The sequence below is a fragment of the Panthera tigris genome, chromosome F2 (assembly GCF_018350195.1).
Source record: "Panthera tigris isolate Pti1 chromosome F2, P.tigris_Pti1_mat1.1, whole genome shotgun sequence".
NCBI lineage: Eukaryota > Metazoa > Chordata > Mammalia > Carnivora > Felidae > Panthera > Panthera tigris.
The window spans coordinates 39,931,927-39,953,796 of record NC_056676.1 but is presented as its reverse complement, the minus strand read 5'-3'; the positions used below and the strand labels follow the sequence as shown (position 1 = coordinate 39,953,796).

The window sequence follows — 21,870 nt, the reverse complement described above, 5'->3', positions numbered from 1 at the left end:
AACTCCTTCTTATCCTTTCAGAATTGGTTTAAGCAGATTCTTCAGGCTGAGTGTGTTCTGTGTGCACATCTATTATAACACATTTTAGCATAGCATTTCATACACACTGTCATAATACTTGATACCTTTTGTCTTTTTCCTTTTGTCAGGATCATGTCTTACTCACAAGTCTGGAGCTGTGGGAATCCTTAGCACAGAGGAGCAGATGAGGTTCCCTAGGAAGAACATGTAGACTAAAAAGTGCATCAGGCTGAGAGTTAGCAGAGGGAAAGTACCCACCAGAGGAGACAAAGAAGGTAGAGGAGAATCAGAAGAGATCTGCATGTGGAATCCAAAGAAGGTAAACGTTTCCTATTGAAAGAAATGTTCAGCTGTGTGAAACATTGTAAAAAGGTCAAGTTAAGTAAATATTGGAAGGTACTCATTGGATTTGGTGCTTAGGAGCTCATTGGTGGTCTTTGTAATAGATCACAAGGTCTGTTTCTAGGGTTTAGCACCCACATAAACACTATTGCATCCAGCAGAACAGATCATTTTGACTGAAGATTTTGTAATGCCTAGGTTGGCATGTCCGCTATACTTTTGTCATTAGGGACACAGTCCAGGTTCTCAGCACAAGGAGATATTTGGCAAAAGCTGAAGAAGGAAGATCTACTTCTGTGCTTTGGATATGATTGTAATCCTAGCTGCCGTTTCATGCTGTAATCTTCAGCACCTCATCAGCATCCCCAACCGCACCTGCTTGCCTGGCCCTCAGCTGTCACCGAGACAGATTGGTTGGTCCTTCACGGGCCTGTGCAATTTTGCCACCTGGGGCCGGTCAGCTGAACCCGTGGGGTCTCTGGCCCCTCCGACCACTTCCAGGCTTGGATGCAGCAGGACACTGAGGTACTGGGACGGGCTTCTTCAGCAGCTACTGAGGGAGCTAGGTGACATGACTTGGGATTTGGGGAAAAGAACTCCCTTTGTAATGAATCTGGGAGACTAGAGAGGGGAAGTAGCCATGCAGATAAATTTCCCCTCCTTCCTCTTTGAAGGGACTGCTTTGAGCAGCTTCGATGCACAGCCTGTCTGGAGACATCCCAGGTGGCTGAGTAGCTGCACCTGCTGAGCGACCAGCTGTGTGTCTTTGAGGCTTATGGTAAAGCAGTGGCCAGTACAGTGACACGCTGTGGCTCTGTAACCTTCCTTGTCACACTTCTCTTTTCATTAACTCTCACTGCTTCAGGACTTCACCTTTCAAATTAGGCACCCCTGTCCGGTTCTGTTTTCAGTGGAGTCCGGGCTGAGACATTTCTTTGTCTCCCTTGCCCACCTAGGATGCTGGTGATTGTGCAAATATCAACAGCAAAGCTTGGACTTCTCTAGTCAATAGCTGGCCTGTCCTCTCCTTTCCAACTTTAAGGCAATGGATAGGGCAAGGATGTCACATAATTTGAATGGCATGAATCATTGGCCAGGATTCATTTTGGCTGATACCTTGCCTATTCTGCAGGCAGAATAAATAAACTCCTTTGAATAAACACGTTGCTTATTTGGGGGACAAACCCAGGAGCCACATGCCAGCTCATCACTAGGGCACCAGGCTCTGGCTTATTTTCTTGGCTACATATGGCAGGAGAAGGGGGCTGTTCAAACGTCAGGAAGAAGAAGGCGATTTTATCAAGTCTCACACAATCTGCTGAGTCCACTGTCAGCTGGGTCCCATCTGCACAGATGTGAAATTGTATTCCTGTTGAACAAGGGTCCTTTAGGTTAAAAGTAATAAATATTATCTTACTTAATTGAAAGATTGTTAGGATTATTACTTCGGCTTTTGGCAAATCCTCCAAGGGGAAAAATGGATCCATGTATCTGGAAGGAGGGGCATGGTAACTTAAATTCTGGAATCTGAAGCAAATCTCTTAGCAGCTGGATAAGAGCTGAGAGAGGAGGAGGAGGAGGTTCTGAATAGCTATTCTTGAATAGGGCCATAGATTGAGGGGAGAAAATAAATTTAGTAGGTACCAAATTCTACTTCTAGGAGTTTGGTTCTGAAAGTTAGGGTACATAGGATGGTTGCTAGAGGAGGTGTCTGTCTACCTGATGAGGGGAAGAAGCTATCTGTCGAGTCAGAGTGTAGCCACAAATAGAAAATGTCTCCCTTGTCAGCCGGATGACTCTTGGGCTCTCACATGAGTTCTGAAAAGTTATGGTGGTTTTGCCTGTCTGGGCTTCAATTTCCTTTGTTCGTAAAGTGAGGACACTACACTGGGTGGTCTCCAAGATTGTTTTCATGAATGGAAATTTCCTGTCCATTCATTTTACTAGTAAGGCCTGTATTGACTTGTTCTCAGGTCCCCCACTGGATTCCAGAGCAGAAGTATGCATACCACTGATTGATTGCTTTTATTCTGATGTCAAGGTTACCATTCTGAAAACTCCACATGAGGGAAACATTAGGGTGGCATAGTAACAAAACGTTTTTTTTTTTTTTTTAAAAGAATACTTTGATGGGTTGGCTGCACAGATTCAGAAGTCCTGATATGCCCAAGGAAGATAGCTCAAGTGTAGATGAATAGAGATTAGGCCAACTTTAGACAGAGACAGAGATAAGGAACAGGAGAGGGAGTAGGAGAGGGGAGGAGGAGGGGATGGGAGGAGGGGAGGAAAGGAGGGAGGGCGAGAGAGGGAGAGAGACAGAGAGAGAGAGAGAGAGAGAGAGAGAAGCAGATAGACCCTAATGCCTATACCACAGAAACAAACATTAGTAACACTAGGTTCTGTTTGTTCCCAGATGCGCAAATCTATGCTATCTCTTAGACTTACCAGCCCTCTTTAAAATTCTGTCACGTTTCCCTTTTGTTTCTCTGCAACTTGGTGGGAAAGATGTGCAGTCAGAGCCTTGCAGCTTTTTCTTGGTTATTCTCATTCATTGTCCCAAACGGCTTCTGTGACTGTTAGCTGGCCAATGACGCCACAGCTAGGGACACAATTGAGATAACCTCTGAAGTGGAGGGAAAACATCTATGATTTGGGTGAGTGGAGGTGGCAGGGCCACTGGCCTGGTTCTATTCGCTGCATACGTGCAATGTATCAAGCACTGAACCCCAAGCTGGTACACAGCAGTGAACCAGACCAGTGGGGTCCCTCAGCTCATGGAGCGTCCATCCCCAGATCAGGTTTTCTCTTAGGGACCTGATTACATATTCTGTGTAATGCTAGATAAGTTTTTCTCATTTTTCATTAAAAGAGTGATGCAGATTTTATGCATTCAATGAACAAACATTTGGTGAGCACCTACTATGTACCAACAAACTTTCCAGGTGTGGGGGTACAATGTAGAACGAGGCAGACTCTGTTCTGCCTCCTTGGAGTTCAGGCTCTAGTGTGGAAAACAGAGATTTAACAAAGAATTACACACAGGGGTATTTAACTGGAAGGTCAGAGAGCAGTTTCTGAAGAGGTCATGTTCAAGAGGATTAGAGCTCATTCTCAATTATTTGAGTTTGGAAAATTTAATCCACAGTAAAATGTTAATCTCTCGTTTGATTTCTACTACTCTTACCTGGTATGGATATGGGCTGTCTTCCTGTGCAATCAGCAGCTGCTTGCATGGAGCTCCATCCTCATTTAAATGTTAATGTAAGCAAAACATTATTAGGAAAGTAACTTGGATGCAAATAAATAAATAAAGGGTTCTAAAGCCAAATACTAATGACTTGAAAATTACCTGCCGTGTTCGATTAGCTCTGCCACTTTTTATGAATATGGATAGTTGAGAACTGACTGTAAACTATTATTTCTAGCAGCTAATTGATCTCTTTCGTAGATCAATTTAAGTTTTATTATTTGTGCTTGATTCTTAAAAGAGAGTTAATGTTTGCCCAATTACTTTGCTGTGTATCAAATTAACGATATCCTATGATGTTCTATGCAAGCGTTTCTTAAATTCTAGCTTGGGATGCCAACGACTCACTTCCTGTGACTGTTAGCTGCCCGAGGCTGCAATGGCATCAAATGGGGGGAAAGGTACCCATGATTTGGGTGAGTGGGGATGGTAGGGATATCGGCTTACTTAAAACCTGCTGCTTTGGACTAGCTTTTCCTTCCAGGATGCAGCTAGAACAGGCAGACCAGGCATCACCTAATCTAATTGTGGACACGACAGAAAGGCTAAGGCCTTGGAAGGTTAGTAACCAGAAACTGAGCATCAGGAAACCAAACCAGTTGAGTTATATGCATTTTATGCCAAAACACAGGTTCAGAAAACATGCATATCACAATTCACTTGAAAAGAGTCAAAATATAGTCAGAATAGAGGTGACCTCAATGAGCCACCAATTATTAGAAGATGTTGTTTCTATAACCTAGAAAACTATATCCTGAATTTCAAAGCTAGTTTTTATCTTCTCCTGATCTAAACTGTAGATGTCCTGGAATCTCATCCAAAGGACTTTCTGGAGCATGATTCAATCTGTGTCCCACCTCTTAGGTTCACTTTAAGATAAGATTGGCTGGGTACCGACCAGTCGTGCATCTGAAGGAGATATAAACCAGATCTAAAGCCAAGGTCTAAGATTGCCCTGGGCCTCCAGAAGTTCTTCATTTTGGAATAATTTTCATCTTTTTTGTGACTCTGATAAAAAGTTGTGGATTCTTTCTCTAGAAAAATGCACATGTGCATACATACATAAAATGTTCTTTGGTCTTTTTTAAGGCACCATGGACCTGGGGTCAAGAACCCTTGGCCAAGAGGTAAAATAGAGCCCAATCACTCTTATTTGGACTGGAATATTTTCACATTGAATCTTCTTTGGTATTGACCAAAAGGGTCTCAAATCTTTTGTGGAGGGGTCATGTTCCATTCTATTCACTTTGGTATTTGTAGTTTCTAGTCACTTTTAGGTAGGTAATAAAAGTCCCTATAGTGCCATTCAGTCCCAAACACAGTATCAAGTAAATTCATAATATATCAACTCTGGTGTTAAAACAATAAAAAAACCACAAAAAACCCTCTGTCCTTGATTTAATGTTAACCTCTTTCCCCTCAAAATGTGGAACTGGAGGCTGAGTCTCTTTGAGATTGGAGGCCCAAAGTTTGTGACTAGGCAGGGATTTTGACTGGCTTCTTTTTTTCCCCTCTGCATCCTAGTTCATTCTCCCTCATTTTGCTACCTATGACTTCTGGACCTTTGTGGTTGGAACAAAGTGCAAAGGAAGGAGAGTAAGGGAGGCAGGAAAGGTCCCGCTGAAAGCTACTGCTGTGAGCTGGCTTTCAGTTGGTGGTACTCCTGCTTCTCTACTTACAGGATATGGTAGACTCCATTAGAGTAAATCGAGGTAAATTTTGGGCAGGTTTGGTGAATTATTACCCACTGTAGCTGAGGATCAATGAGCTCCATGAAGAAAAGGACACTCTGCCTACTTAATAGAGTTGAGCAAACAGGGAATCAACACTAGTCACTTTAAGCATTTCTAGATGGACTTAGGAAAAAGCATAATGAGGAGGACCACGAACTTTGGCAAAAGAAACTATGCCCAAACCTGCCTTTTCCCTTTACCAGTTGTGGAACCTTGATGGGTCATTTATGATTTCAGCAGTTAGTTTTCTCATTAGAAAAATGAGCATAATAATAACCTCTTGTGGTCATATTGGATAATCAGAGATAATGTTTATAAGGTGTCCAACACTTAGTAGGCACTTGATGAATGGTAACTATGAAGATTAGTTTGAAAACATACCCCAAGTCCCTTTAGTGCAGAAGTTTATAAGCACAGACATCCACGCCCTTTCTCAGTCTGTATCAAACATTCAATGTGGTCTCCAACACATTTACTGCTTTGAGGAGAAAAATAATATTCAAGCTGAGTTATTTTTCTCTCCCACATGTGGTTTCTCATAGTTCTACATGTGTGGCTTGGTTCTTGGATTCCACTCAGGCATTATGCAACATCCTGATGTTGCAAAGATGCTGTGTTGGAGAGAGAGGCACATTTAAAACAGACACAAGTAACATAGAGTCAGACCCACTGGTGGTGGTGGGAGATGAGCTCGGCCAGATGTTCCTCAACCTCCCACAAGCTGTGACTCACAGGTGGCCCCTGGTGCCGTGTGCAGCGGCTCGGGGGACAACCTGTTGTCCCAGCTGAGTTCTCCATCATGGTGAGGTCAGAGCCTAGATTTATGAGCTCCTGGCAAGGTAGAGTGCAGATGGAGAAAATTTCAACTTTAGCTTTTGTGAGGGAATCAGGAAGTACCTTTAGGAATTGTCACTGCCATGACTTATTAGAGAGTTTCGCCCCGAACCCTTTCTCCTGTGTAACTCCCCTTCTCTGCTGACTTCTTCCCCTCCAGCCTCCGCACAATGTCTAATGATACCTATGCCCCTAACTCTTATTTTTGACATTCTTTGCTCTTGACCTCTGTTGGAAACTTCTTTTATCTACCCTTTGGTGTGGATCTGAAATTCCATATGGCCATGCATCCCTGTTGATGGTAGAATTCAGAATATGGGATTGCAAAGTGAAGCTGTTTTAGCTTTCTCTCCCTCAGAGGTGTTGGGTCTTAACAATGGTCTTGCACCAAGCGAATTGTGGTTCCTGGGTGTGCTTTACAATGCTAAGGAAATCCCCTGGTAGTGGACAATGTGTCTTGTTATGCACTTCTTTACATTTGTTCCAGAAAAAGAAAGGAAGGAAGGAAGGGAGGAAGGAAGGGAGGAAGGAAGGGAGGGAGGAAAGAAAGAAAGAGAGAGAGAGAGAGAGAGAGAGAGAGAGAAAATGTTTACTGTGAATTGTTTTTACATGGAAATTAAATTAAATATTTTAAATAGTCCATGGAATGAAAGGCTCAGATTGAGAAGAAGTCACTTTCCACAAAATTCAGACACCCTCTAGAAATGGTCCTATTCCACTGCTAGCCTTTTTTGGTGTATGACTCCCCAGCCTCTGTTCTAGCCAACAGCTGCTGGCAATTTTGCAATGAATTTCTCCTTTAATTAATCAATTGGGGTCCACATGGAGGAGGTCTGTATTCACTGTGTCAAAATTTTGACAAAAGCATGCATGCAAGGGAATCAGGCATGCACAAAAAATCCAATTTCTTTTTGACTGTACTCAAATAGTAATCAGGAAGCTGCATACAGGAAATAAACAACTGTCTTTGCATAGACAATTAATGTGACATTTTTTTAAAGGGGAGCATGCTCTGGCTACTGGAATAAGTATAATGGTACTATAAGATCAAGAACAGAATGATGTATTTAGGGAAGAAAAATAAAGTTCATAAATCCAAGAATTGGAATAACTGAGAGTTGTCAAGGAATGAGAATTATGGAGGGGACGATGTTTTCCATTCTGCCTCAATGCAAGCAGAAACATAAGCACAAATATGTCTTGTTCCAGAAGTGAGATTAACACTGGACACTTCTGCTGACAGAGAGGGAAAGACAGTTGGGGGACAAGGAGGATATGAAGCCCGCATCCTGACATCCTCTAAGGCATGTGGAATGTAGGAGAATGAACACACCCATTTGAAAAGGCAGCAGGGGATGTGGTAACCTCATAGAGCCAGATTTCAGTGAAGATGGGCAGCGGTGTTCTGTGAGGAAGTTCAAGATAGAAGGGCGTTTGTCAACATGGAAAGGGCTTCTAGAAGGAGCATCCCTACCATGCAATGCATTGGCTATTTATTATTTGCCACATGACAATAGATGTTGCAGTGTATGTGTGTTGATCTGTGTGTCACTAGTATGTGTGTGTGTATGTGTGTGTACCATATCCTGACTACTTAATCAATTTTATTTAAAAAATCAAACTTTCTACAACCTCAAAACCTTTGTTAAGGCTAGAAATTCTCTTTAACCAAAATAACTTTTTTTTTACAAAAAAATAGCTGAATTAAAACTAACCAACGGAAAAGGAAAAACAACAACAACTGAATATGGTACAAGACACTCTCCAGATAAACCTGAACAAAATAAATGAAGGCGGCCAAGAAACGGATGGACTTGTGTGACAACTGTCTAGATTTCCAGGGCTCAGCCATTACATGGTTTCCACGTTTTCTAACCCCTACGTGCCAATGTCAGTGCTAATAGCAGGGCCCCTCTGGGGGCTTCTTCCTGCCATAGGGAGTCAAGGTCGGGGGGCGGGGGAGGGCGGGAAGGTACAGACCCCTGCCAGGATGTTCAGGGTACAGCCCGGGGGTGGGGGTGAGGGCTTGGGGGGGGGGGGCTGGGGCTTTATCTTTTTTTTTTTTTTTCTGCTTCATATATTGTTTCTCCCTCGTTAGAAATGACACTGCTGACAGTGTTCTTTCTCGGCAGTTTACATGCCACAGAATATGCTGAAGTTGTCTGGCAGCTTCCATGATGAGGGTAATCATCCTCACAGACGCCAGCCCTCGCGCACCTGCACTTGGCTCCAGCGCCGCAGCGCGCGGGGCGGCGGAGGCAGCGGGTCCCGGCCCTCTCGGCTCTGGCTCCTTCCGTCTTGCTGGCTCCAGCCGACTCTGTGTACAAGCCAGCAGCACGGGCTGGACTGCTTGCTTCCCGCACGGGGTTGTGCAGTGAGCTACTTGGGAAGAAGGCGCGAGACTGAGGCTTGCTCACCAAAGTGCTATTGCCTCCTAATATACTGGGCTGCTGGGAGTGCCTGAAGGCTTCTCATAGGAAGAGTAATGGTGCTATCTTACAGGGCACGATGAGAAAACACAGGCCACTTAGCTCTCTAGCTAGATCAGAGCAAAGTCGGAGTCCAAACTGCATGGTTGGAAGCCAGCTGTCATGTGCGGGACTAACTTCTATTGTGGAATGTTCTCAGAAACATCACCAAACACTTATCCCAAAGACAGTGTGAAGCTGCTTGAAACGCAGAGGCAGTCCGTTAAGCGTAACTAGTCGTTACTGCGGCTATTGTGTGCGGTCTCATCCCAGGCACTGCTAGGGCAAAGTCCAGCCCCTTGAGGAACTCTCCATGGAAAATGTAGGAGACAGGCGCTCAGTGTCTTTTGTTACAGAAAATATGTGCTCTAAGATTTAAGAGGAGGGTTTGTTAGCTGAGTGACACAGATGGGATGCCAGATCTGGAAGGGAAGGTAGGATTTTACATAGGGATAGAGAAAGAAGGATCATGAGACAGGCATAGATTTTAAATTCTTCCAGCTTGTATCCGATGTTGTCGTTAAGAACCAGTGTTAAATCACAGGAATCTCACCAAAATAGAATGGGAAGGGACCAGGGTCTGGGTAGGTGTTACTATCTAACACATTTCTATCCATGCAAAGACAACTCAGAAGGCAGGAACAAACCTGAAATGGGAGTGAGAGAGGGAGAAGGGGAGAAAGGGGAGACGATGAGACAGGGGAGGGCGGGGCAGGGACTAAAGGGGGCAGGGACTAATTACTCTGAAAAAGACAAGTTAGATCCTGCAATTTTAAGAGTTGAGATGTTGTTTTTAGAAGCCTTAAAAAGCTACAGCAGTGTTTAACAGGGGTAATTTCACCTAACAGCTGGAAAGAAGCTTAAAAAAGGAATACCTGTACTGGACCGCAGCTTGGAAGGAAGAAGGTAAAGAAGTGAGAACACTAGCTTTATCATGAATGACACCCTGTGTCTGCCCTCTTTGATTCTATGAATTTATTTTTAAACTACCTGTATCTTGCTTTGTATTATTTGGAATAGCTACCAGTTAACTTAGCCACCTTATTGTCTTGTTCCAGTAAAGAATACTTTTCTCTATTAAAAACAATGACTAGGCTGTATGGTGTGGAGCTGCTGGTGTTCTGTTAAGGAAATTAAATCCCCAGGCCTCTGTGAAAGGAATGGGCACTTGAAATCATTAGCGGCAGATGGGAAGGTATCCTGCCAGCCCCTGGCCCCCAGCTGCCATGTTTTACTTTTCCCCTCCCATTGCCCTGCATCTAATGAGCTGTCCCATCTGAAAAATTCTTTCTGTCATATTTCATACCTTTCCACTCTTCTCCATGCTCATGGCAGCTCTTCCGACTCAACTCTCCTTGCCTTTCACCTGGATATCAGCACATCCTCATTCATTCTAAACACCACCATTGGAGCATTAAGGTGGGAGCTGGGATTGTAATTATGCGTGAGACACAGCCCCTGCTTTTAAGTTGCACTTAATCTGGTTAAGGAGTTGGACAGATGAGCAGACAACATAAGTACTATTTTAGACCAAAGAAGCTGAGATGTTTTCAGCACATACAGGAGGACCACTCAATCAGGCAGGGGCTCAGGGGTGATTTTCTGGAGAAGAAAGGAATGCCGTGCTCGTCAGAGAAAGTAGTGTAGGAAGGAGTGACCCATGTAACAGTTTAGAGGCGTGAGAGAGCATGGCACTTTTAAGGAACTGGAGGAGTCTCTGAATTACATACCCCCAGGAAAGGGGCATGATGGTAAAACAGTAGCTAAGCAAGTAGACAGGACCAGGCTGTGTTGGGTCTGTGTTCCATTCATTTGTCATTCAGTCATTCATCTATCGTGGTTTTTGAGTGTTTACTGTGCACAAAGCAAGAGACTAAGCACCATATGTTAAAGGAAGCTAAGAATAAATATAAACATTTGTTGACTTGTTGATGAGAAAGAGCACAGGTGAGGTGTCGTTGGCACTGGAGGTAGAGAAGAGAAAGGGAGTGATGCCTGACTGATGTATCGACTGGTGTTGTCCTCGTGCCGCCCCCCATCCCCAGACCCCAGCTGCAGAACACAGTTTCAGTGACAGTCTGCAACTAAATGTCAGGTTAACTTTCCTTTCCTTGACTGAAAATATAAATGTAGGAAGGATGATGGGGCATTCAGCAGTGAGGAAATGAGTCAGGGACTAAGTAGAAGCAAGCTAGATGGTTGAGCAATTTTCTTAAACGATATATGAAAGGAGAATCTTGAAAAGGAATAGGGTTTGACTTGACTTTATATTCAGAACTTATAAAAATGCCGGGCAACGTGCACTCAGCAGAGCATTAGTGCATTAGGAGCCATAATCTAGTTGAGTTTCTAAAGTAACTCCAACCAAGAAATGAAAAATGAGGGTGTTCGATTTCTGCAGAATCAATGTTTGAAAAAAAAAGTAGTGAATAATGGATGCAATAGAATGGAATAACTGAATAATACAATGGGAAGGAATTAGGAACAAAAAAGGGAAAAGAAATTGCTCAGAGATAATCTGATCCATGGCAAAAGGTTATAAACTACCATTTTTAGCAATAAAGGTACTTTTGGGCCAGGGAAAAGAATAAGAAAAATAAAAAGTAATTTAAGATGAAAAAAAAAAAGAGAAACATGTGAAATATTAAACACCTGGGCCATGCAATATTGAAAAGACAGAACAAAATTAAAATAATATATAAACTTTGACAGTTTCCACTTTTTTAAAAAAAGCCATGTTGCTTCAGCCCCACTCCCAAATACTGACACCTTCCTGATGGCCCTCACTCAAAGCCCTTGGGGGCAACACTGAGAATGGGTGGACTCTCCTTGATCTCCCTCTTTAGGCAACTCAAAGTTACTCTCTCTCTCTCTCTGCACCCACCACTCCAGCCACCAAGCCGGATGAGTTCTAAGAGAGTGCTTGCTCGTAAGACAGGTGGCCAAGGTTCCGGAGACAAAATGATACAGTGCATTCATGGAAAAATAACTCTAAAAAGAGATGTGATCCCATTCTTCTGGAACCTGCGTTCCAGTGCCAACAAAATCTCTTAGCCCTCTGATCTTGCCTCACAGAGGATTCTCTGCCTCAGTGGTCCTGGGCCCCTGGCATCAGCATAACCTAGGAACTCATTAGAAATGCAGATTTTTCGGGGCACCTGGGTAGCTCAGTCAGTTAAGCGTCTGACTCTTGATTTCTGCTCAGGTTATGATTTCATGGTTTGTGAGATCAAGCCACACCATCAGGCTCTGTGATGGTGGCATGGAGCCTGTTTAGGATTTTCTGTCCATCTCTCTCTCTGTCCCTGCCTCACTCACTCACTTTCTCTTGCTCTCCCTTTCTCTCAAAATAAAGAAATAAACATTAAAAAAATTAAAAGAAATGCATATTTTTCAAGTCCCACCCAGACCTACTGGTTCTGGGTGAGGCCTAGCAATCTGGATTTCTTTTTTGGTTGCACAGTCAAGTGTGAGAGCCCAAGTTCTGTTTTTCTGCCCAGTTTGTGCTGACCATTCTTCCTCACTGAAGCCCAGGCAGGAGCTGGGTGCTTCACACATGTGCTCTTAATGCTTGAAACAACCTCCTGGAGTATTTCTTTGTTACTTGCCATTTCTATAGGAGACAGAACTGAGGCTCCACTCAAGAAAGGCACTTGCCCAACATCTCAGTGATAATGAGTTTAAGAGCTGGGGTTTGGATCCAGGGCTGGCCAATGCCAACATCCATGCTCCTTTCTCTACACGTTGTCCTTTTCTCTGAGCACCACACCTTTTCTGATTCAACTTTGCATTGTTCAGCCAACAGTTTCTCCCTTGTTTAAGTCTCCTATATCTCACCTTAGAGTATGTCTGCATGTGTCTGCTCCTCATTGTTCTGCTTGGCTCCTTTCCAAGGGTGATTCTTCCACTCTGCTCACATCGAGATTCCTCTTCCCCCCTCGTCTCTCTGCCGTTTTCTACCTTTTACCGTCCTTTATTTTCTCTTCATTAGCCCATGTATTTCTTCCAAAAATTACGTATCTCTTGTTTCTTATCTCTTTAATCATCAGACTCCCTCATCTTCCCTCTCTTTTCATATTCTCTCACTGAGAATGTCACCCGGTCCCAGGATTTCTCCTCGGGTGAAATCCAAACCTCGGTCTCCAGTCCTGACCTCTTTCTCAAGCTCCAGACCCATGGGTCAAGCTTCTTGCTGGATATCTTATCAACCTCACCTCAGTGTGCCTAACATTGAGCTGATGAGTCCCTCCTCAAATCTGCCCAATTCTCCATCTCTTCTTGCTAGGAGAGAAAACCTGTACTCTCCCCTCTTTCACACTCTATCCATTCAGGCCCTGTGACCTGATCATTCTTCTTGAAAATATCCACCAGATCTGGTGCTCTTAGTTATATTCCCCAACTGGATTCTAAGCTCTTTGAGGGATGGACAGGATCTTATTCCCCTTATATCTCTCCACCTAGCTTGTTGCTTTGATGTTATAGGTGCTCCAAGAATATTAAATGAATATGTAGAGAAATTATGGGGAATTAAAAAAATAGCAATTTTTATTCTCATGGGAAAAGGAGAAAAATAGCAGGCACTGTAAAGGTAAGTTAAAAGAATTTATTGACAGCCAAGGTGACTGTTAAAATGCTTGCTGAATTATTAGTCCCAGAGGAGCAGAAGGAGGGAGACCTGAAACACTTATCAAATAATGAATCAAAGGATGGTCCCTGTAGCCTCCTGTTAAGAGGCAGAGATATTTCAACATCTCAAGAATCAAGTACTACAATCTTTTATGAGACCAGAAAATCATTGTAGGTCTCATAAATTTCCCTCTTCTCATTGTTCCAAAGGCTTAATTTAGGATGAGTCACTCCATAAATCTAGACAAAGATGACTAATGATTATAATAACAATATCATAAATTATATCGTGCTTTTCCACCAAAGGAAAACTGTATCTAATTTATTCTCAAAATATTCCTCATTGGTTGCTAGGACCAGGGATCATTCTCTCTATTTTTCAGCAAACTGGGCATGGAAAGTGCCTACTCACTTATCCTTATGGCCATGCCATTTCCTATGGTACATCTTAACGTCTATCCAAGTTTTACTTCAAGTGGATTACAGCTTCCACCCCATCTTTGTCAGTCTCCAAGCCTTTCCTTAGTTTTCTTTCCTTCTAGTGGTCACACCACATTCTGAACCTTCTGTAATAAAATGTTGCTGTAGCTTACTCATTGTCTAATTCATTGCCCCAGGAACTCAGAAAACCTAACCACAGGGGAATGAAAAAGGTAAAAAAGTATGCAAACTGAATTTTAGGTCAGTTTTCTGATAATAATTACATTGGGGTGCCTGGCTGGCTCAGTTGGTTAAGTGTCTAACTTCGCCCTAGGTCATAATCTCGCGAGTTCAAGCCCCTGAGTCAGGCCCTGTGCTGACAGCTCAGAGCCTGGAGCCTGTTTCAGATTCTGTGTCTCCCTACCCCCCACCCCCCGCCCCTGCCCCTCCCCGACTCTGCTCTGTCTCTCTCTCCCTCTCTCAAAAATAAATAAGCATTAAAAAAAATTAAAAATAATTATAATAGTAGTTAACTCCTTTCTCATAACAGATATTTAAAGTTACTGCAATGGCAAGTTCCCTTTTTGGTATATTCATTTTAGTTAGCCCTGTTAATGCCACTGAAACAGGAAATATGCATTTTGTTTCGTTTTTAAATGTTTATTTTATTTTTGAGAGAGAGAGAGAAAGCTCAGGAGAGGGGCATAGAAAGAGGGAGACAGAGGATCCAAAGTGGGCTCTACACTGACAAACAGAGAGCCTGATGTGGGACTTGAAGTCACGAACTGGAAGATCATGACCTGAGCTGAAGTTGGACCCTTAACTAACTGAGCCAGTGAGGTGCCCCTGCATGTTTTTAATATATCCTCAATCACTGTTTACCAAGTTATTCAAGATGGATATTAAGCACATAGTTATTTACTAAGTGACTTGGTTAAAGTCACTGGTTCAATAACACTGTGATCACAGTGTTTGAGTCATTAAAATATGAATCCATATCTGTTGATACTCAGTTTATTATGTGGTCCATAAATGTATCATTTTGTAAAAATTTAAGCATGATTTTACAATTTTTTCCTAGTAAAACCCTCTGATGAGTTAATCTGAACAATTACCTTAAGAATAATGCCTTGATTTTAAATTTATTTTTTTATGAATTCAAGTTGCTTTGCAACTATTATTTTAAATAATAATTTCATAAGATGGTAATGAAAAAAGCAGTCCTATTCTTGTCTTTCTCTTCATAGATGGAGTTGCTAATACTCTTCATTCATCCATTCATTTATTCCACAAATATTCATTTATTGCCAACTGTATGCCAAGAACTCTCCTGGGTGCTGAATATATGAACAAATCAAATGATCCTTTTCCTTGAGGAGCTTAGAGCCTAAAACGAGATACAGACATGAAGCAAAGAGACACAGAAAGGGATGCATACCTTCAGATTACAAGTGCTATGAAGTAAAAGAATTAAGAGGGATACAATGGACAATGAAGAATCCAAGATGGCCTCTTTGAGAAAGAGACATTTGTTGTGGGATTGAAGGCTAGGAGTTAGGCCGAGTAGCACGCAGATGAGCAGCACTTGGGAATGACCTAAGAGGATCGTGTGGCACTGATGGCAGTGAGAGGGGAAGAGGGTTACAAAATGAGGCAGAGGAAGGGGGTAAGGGTGGGAGAGCCGCCAGATGGTGCATCATCTTGTCCATGCTGAGGATTTGAGACATTATTTTGAGTGCAAAGGAAACTACTGGAGGGTTTAAGCAGAGGAATAAGTAGAATCAAATTTTTATTTCAAAAGGACCATGCTGGCTGCTTTGTGGGAGCATAGGTTGGAAAGGAACAGGAGAGAAGGACTGATTATGAAGCTCTCAAGTTAGTTCAGGTGAGTAAGTACTAGGGTGCTCACTGTAGAGGTGGGCAGATTTATTTATTTTTTTATTGTTTATTTTTTGAGGTGGGCAGATTTAAAATATATTTTAGAGTCAGACTAGTAGGACTTAGTGATGGATTGGATGGAGCCAGGGTTAGGGATGAAGGAGACTGAGATGCTTTATGTCACTGAGTCTCTGACTGATAAGACCTAGAGGGAACCTTAGGTGCTTCCTAATTCAACTCCCCATTTTTGAGCAAACGGAATTGAGGATCTGAGAGGTGAGGTGATTTACATACACGAATAGTTCTTTTACTGCAGGTAAAGAACTGAGTGATGTTCAAGGTCAAAAGAATGAGCCAACAGAATTAAAATAGTCTTTTTATATTTAATTCTTACCTCTAAGAAAAATACTTAGAATAACTATTATGAGAAACTCATCATTTCATTATTAATTAGTTTGTTTATTTATTTTTAGATTTTTTAGAGAGAGAGTGTGAGTTGGAGAGGGGCAGTGAGGGAGGGAGAGAGAGAGAATCTTAAACAGGCTCCCTGCTCAGCACAGAGCCCAACGTGGGGCTTGATCCCACAACCCTGGGAGCATGACCTGAACTGGAATAAAGAGTCAGATGCTCAACTGAGCCACCTAGGCACCCCACTCACCATTTATTTTATAAATATTTGCAATGGGTCTGAGCATGTAGGAAAAAGTTTCTAGTTCCTTTTCCTGTGTGTTTAAGTGACTCATTAGTTGGGAAAGCCACCTCCTCATCTGTTCAGTTTCTCAGGCCAAAAACACTATAAAGTCATTCCTTGATATTCAGCCCAAGTGTTCACTTGTCCAATGACAGATGTTCTATTTTATTTGGAAATATAAAAGAAACCAATAGTTCCTGATCTGCCCCTAAAAAGAAGATATGGAGCTTTATTCTTTAGGTGAAGTGAAATATATTCACGCATGCAAATTATTATTTTATTTTTTTGTTTCTTTTCACTGATGCAAAAAGAATTGACTGCTGAGAAATGAGTCCCTGTCCTTTGTCCTGTTTGGCTGATGTGGCATATTCTTTGAAAGTTTGATTTATTAAAATAAGTGATAATTGTTAATCATTCTCTTAGGAGAATGAGATTTATATTTTATATTTAATGGTAATAATAATAATGTTTTTAAGTGTTTATTTATTTATTTTGAGAGAGAGAGAGTACAGGAGCATGGACAGAGAAAGGGCAGAGAGAGAGAGAGAGAGGGAGAAAGAGAATCCCAAGCAGGATCCGTGCTGTCAGTGCAGAGCCTGATGAAGGGCTTGATCCCAGGAACCATGAGATCATGACCTGAGCCAAAATCAAGCGTCAGATGCTTAACTAACTGAGCCACCCAGGTGCCCCAATAATAATTATGTTTTAATAATGATGGCTAATATGTATAGAGCCAATCCCTAAGTGCCAGGCCCTGTACCAGAACTGTTAATATGCACTGTTTGCCTACAGCCAGGCAGCTCATGGTGGCAGAGCTGAAGTTCATGCCCAAGTCTGTCTGATTACAGAGCCCATGTTCAAAGCCATTCTTTTGTATATTCACCCATCCATCCAATAAATGCCAAGCAGTTGGGTGACAGGAATGTTCCAAGAGCAGAGATATAGCAGTGAATAAAATAGACAAAAATCCCTGCCTTCATGAACTTATATTCTATTTTGGGGTAGGAAGGGTTAGGAATAAAGCATAATAAATTAGTAGATAGTGTGCTAGAAAGTGATAACTGGTATGGAGAAAAACAAATCCTGGTAAAGGGAGGTGTTGCACTTTTAAATAGAGGAGTTGGGGAGGGCGAAATCAAGAAGGTAACATCTGAGCAAAGACTTCAGGGAGACTAGGGCCTGAGCTCTGTGGCTATTGATGGGAATAGCATTCTAAGCAGAGGGAATAGCAATGCAAAGGCTCTCCTTCAGGAGGTGCCTGGCATGTTTGAGAATTAGTAGGGAGGCCATTGTGGTAGCAGTAGAGTGAGCAAGAGGGAAAGGGGATGGAGGGGCCAAAGTGGGGTTGGGGAGGGTAGTAAATGCAGTCAGTGATGGAAGGCCAGATTGTCCCGTAGGGTTTTTCAAGTCAGGATACTTAAAAAAACACCATAAATCTTGTATAAAAATGCTGTTCGACACACTATTACAAGGCAAGCTTTATTCACATGGCATTGGATGTCTCCAAGAATTGGTAAATGACAGTGGTTACTGCTCTCTGGGAATATCTGAGCCACTGACTTCCTGAGTCAGCCGTCCTTCCTCAGTAACCAAGAGTCAGATGGGTTTTATTCAACTTTGCAACTAATCTGTAAATCCATTTTTATAGTGTGTTACAGTAGTGTTTCTCAAACTTGAATGTGCATATTAATTAATTGGGGAATCATGTTAAAATGCAAGTTCTGATTCAGTGGGTCTGAGGCAGAGCCCATGAAGCTGCATTTCTTTTTTAAAAAAAAATTTTTTTTAACATTTATTTGTTTTTTGAGACAGAGAGAGACAGAGCATGAACGGGGGAGGGACAGAGAGAGAGGGAGACACAGAATCGGAAGCAGGCTCCAGGCTCTGAGCCATCAGCCCAGAGCCCGACGCGGGGCTCAAACTCACGGACCGTGAGATAGTGACCTGAGCTGAAGTCGGAGGCTTAACCGACTGAGCCACCCAGGCACCCCTGAAGCTGCATTTCTAACAAGCTTCCAGGTGAAGTCAGTGCTGCTGGTCTGTGGTCCATACCTTGAAAAATAGGGCGTTAGCATTTGCAGAAGACTTTCCTATACATCGTCTCATTTTAATTTGGCTCTTCGTCAAAACCCTGAGTTAATTGGTTCAGATCGTATCATCTTCATTTACAAATGAAGAAATCAAAGCTCAGAGGGGTGAGACGACCTGGCAGAGGTTGTATGGCCAAATGACAGAGCCGTGACTTGAATTTAGCTCCCTGGCTTCTAGACAACAGCTGCCCTGATGGCTTTTAAGATCTAATACATAAAAGCATGCTAATTAATGCTTTTAGCTGGTGCGTGTGTGTGTGTGCATGTGTGTGTGTGTGCACACACACACATGCACACACATTCATGCACACAATTTGGTGGGGGGCAGGCAGAGGGGATGATAAAGCTTCTCTAAAGCTGCAGCTGCCCAGAGGCCCGCCTTGGCAGTGGTCTCTGGAAATGATCCAGTCATCACAACATGCCCTGGAAATGTCTTCCTGTGTGCCTTGCTCTGGCACAGTGCTGGCCCCCACCTCGGATGGAAACATTTTCTTCACATCCACTTTGTGTGTGAGCTAAACTGCATTTCATCTACCTCTGAGATAATCTGGTCCTGTGCTCTTGCCCAAGTCAGAAAGTTATTTACTGTCAAGCTGGAAAATACTGTTCTTCTCACCCAAGGACAGCACTGTTCTCAGAAATGAAGCACATCACTTCATACTGAGCTCCAGCTTTCTGGGACAAGCAGAAATCTTTGAAGCATTTCCAGCCAAATCCTTGGAGAGGTAAACATATTTTTCAGCCGCAGGATTCCAGGTTAAAGAAGTGTGTCCCCCACTTGTTTACAAAGCATCGTAGCAGCTGTTCGGAGGCCTCCACCCCCCTGGACAGACAGGCATTTGGAAGATGCACCGAGCCCTGCCAGACAGTCTGCTCAGGCTCGCCCCTCTGGGAAGACCTCACCACCATCAGCCACCGGCAGTGCTGAGGGCTCAGTACAGGAACGGCACAGGAGACACGCCTGCCTGGCTGTTCGGATTCAGTTTTGTTGTGCTCTTTTTATTAATGTTCAAGAAATCGTGCTGCCTCTCAACTTTTTCCGCGGATGATGGTTAAAGGGAAACTCCTACCTCTACCCTCTACTGCTTCTTACTCCCTAGTGAGAGACAGGGCTTCAGAGATGCAGGCATTGGTTTCTCGGGCGCTCCAGGGAGAAGTGCTGCACCCCCTTCCCTCTGCCTGTGTGCCCATGCTTAAAAACTCTGCTCATGTCCTGTGTGCTTTGGGAAATCCTCGTGGGACCCACCAGCTTACAGGGACTGCTCGCTTTCCTCATTCCTAGAACACAGAGTGTTTTCACTATTCATTAGCCTTCCCCTGTACTGTCTTGGAAGGTTGTAACAATAATGGAGCTAACAATAGCTAGCATGTATAGCGTGATTACTATTCATTTCACATTGTGCTAAGCACTTTTTATGGACTACCCCATTTATCCTCAAAAAGAACCTCATAAAACTGGTATTGTTATCCCCATTTTAAGATAAGAAGATTAAGGCATTGAGAAAGTAGAGTTTGCCCAAGGTCATACAGCAAACAAATCAGAGAACCTGGCCTGGTACCAGGTGTGTTTGGACGCTTGTTATCTTTTAAACGTGTAAAGATAATGCCTCTTTTGTTAGGCAGAGACAGTAGTCAATAAACTGTGATGAATAGCAGTAGTTGAAATAATATCCCTGTGTTTCAGTGAAAACTACTCTGGAGACACTTCCACCTTAATATTACTACCTACTGTTACTACTACTCGTACGAATACTACTACTATGTGGGGCTCCATATGAGCAGATGGCTGTAGAAGTTATGTGGTGTGTGTGTGGTGTGTGTGTGTGCACTTGTTTGCTTGCTTGCTTCAGACATCTTTGGAAGAACCACCCATTTCCATTCTTAGTCCATGTAATTGGGGTAAGTGTGACCTTCTCCTTACCCCCTTCCTCTGAAGCTGGCACCCAATCCTTTCCAATAGAATATTCCATACTCCTGAACATAGGGATGGATCAGGGTCCAGCCAACCAGAGACTGATATAGAAGGACAAACTTGAGATTGTGGGTACCAAGAATGATAGGAGCCTGAGTCTACTGGGGGGTCACCTTTGCGCCCCCCCCCCCCACCATATACTAAAGCCAGCCTACAAAGAAAGCGCACATAGAAGACAGTAAGGCTTACAGAAGAGAGACAGTTTTAAGGAGAGATTGGAACCTCTGGATCCAGCTGGGCTTTATTCCTAGACTTCTCAAATATAAGAACAAATCAATTCTCTATTTTTGTTGAAGCTATTTTTGAGTTGCATTTTTCCTCTTATGATTGAGTGAGCCCTGACTAATCATTAGGAAAAAACCTCTCATTAAAACTAACACTAAAATTGGAGCACGTGTCCCCTTTTCCTTTAAATAGCAGTCATTTGGCCAGCAAGGGTTTGCTCTCCTTTTTATCTAGACTGGCACCGTCCAATAGTATTTTCTGTGATGATTGGAATATTCTAGAAATGGTCAAGATCTGCATTGTCCAACACAGTGGCCATTAGCCACACGCACTACTGAGCACTTGAAAAGTGGCTAGTGCAACTAAGGAACTGAATTTTTAATTTTATTTGTTTTCAACTGAAATATGCACATGTGGCTGGTGGCTACTGGACTGGGCAGCAAGGATCTAGGCCACCTCTGTACTATATGAATGAACGCAGAAACTCTCGATGACTCCACCGTACTAGGTGGAGTGACCAAAGAATTACAGCTTACTCTCTCTCTGTTTCTGGTGGGTTCCCAGGAGTCCTTCTGTCTGTGTGAATCCAAAGCTCATGCTCTTTCCCCTGGAGGAGGCTCAGAGAGAGGGGGTGACTTGATGAAGTCTTCTAATGGCAAATGCCTTAACAGCTCTGTTTGTGCAATGACAGATGAAAGAAAACTCTTAATTAAAAAAAAATTTTTTTAGACGTTTATTCATTTTTTGAAACACAAGAGAGAGATGGAGTGTGAGTGGGGGAGGGGCAGAGAGAGAGAGGGACACACAGAATCTGAAGCAGGCTCCAGGCTCTGAGCTGTCGGCACCGAGCCGGACGTGGGACTTGAACTCACGAACTGCAAGATCGTGACCTGAGCTGAAGTTGGCCACTTAAGCAACTGAGCCACCCAGGCGCCTCTTACTTTTTGAATATGGCTACCCCACTCTGGTCTATCCATCCTGAGACCTGCTGTGAGACAGGGCCTGGGAGGTCATTGTAGTTGAACCTTCTTGTGGTCTAGATCATGCTAACACTTGTTATAGAAAGCAATAGAGAAAAATAGACCCAGTGATATTCAGATTCCTCTTACTTGTCTTCTAAATGTTCATCTAAATTTGCAGAAGGAAGGTGGAGACAAATCTTAAGACATTACTCAACCGGAAATTGATCTAGTTGTCAAGAGCTTTTGAAATCAGGCAGCCTGGATTTAACTTCTGACTCTACCATTTAACACATGTGAGGCCTCCATGGAGCCATTCACGTTCTTTGAATGATGGGTTTTTGCAACTGAAAACAAATAGGGC

At 43.0% G+C, this 21,870-nt stretch overlaps 1 long non-coding RNA gene across 1 annotated transcript in view; it reads left to right on the top strand.

The window, feature by feature from the left end:
* LOC122235052 overlaps nt 1-7,944 on the top strand; it is a 215,036-nt gene extending 207,092 nt beyond the window's left edge. The window contains exons 3-4 of the long non-coding RNA XR_006213157.1: nt 150-340; nt 7,877-7,944. This is a non-coding gene — a long non-coding RNA (uncharacterized LOC122235052). The remainder of the gene's footprint in view (nt 1-149; nt 341-7,876) is intronic.
* The last annotated feature ends 13,926 nt before the right edge of the window (nt 7,945-21,870 follow it).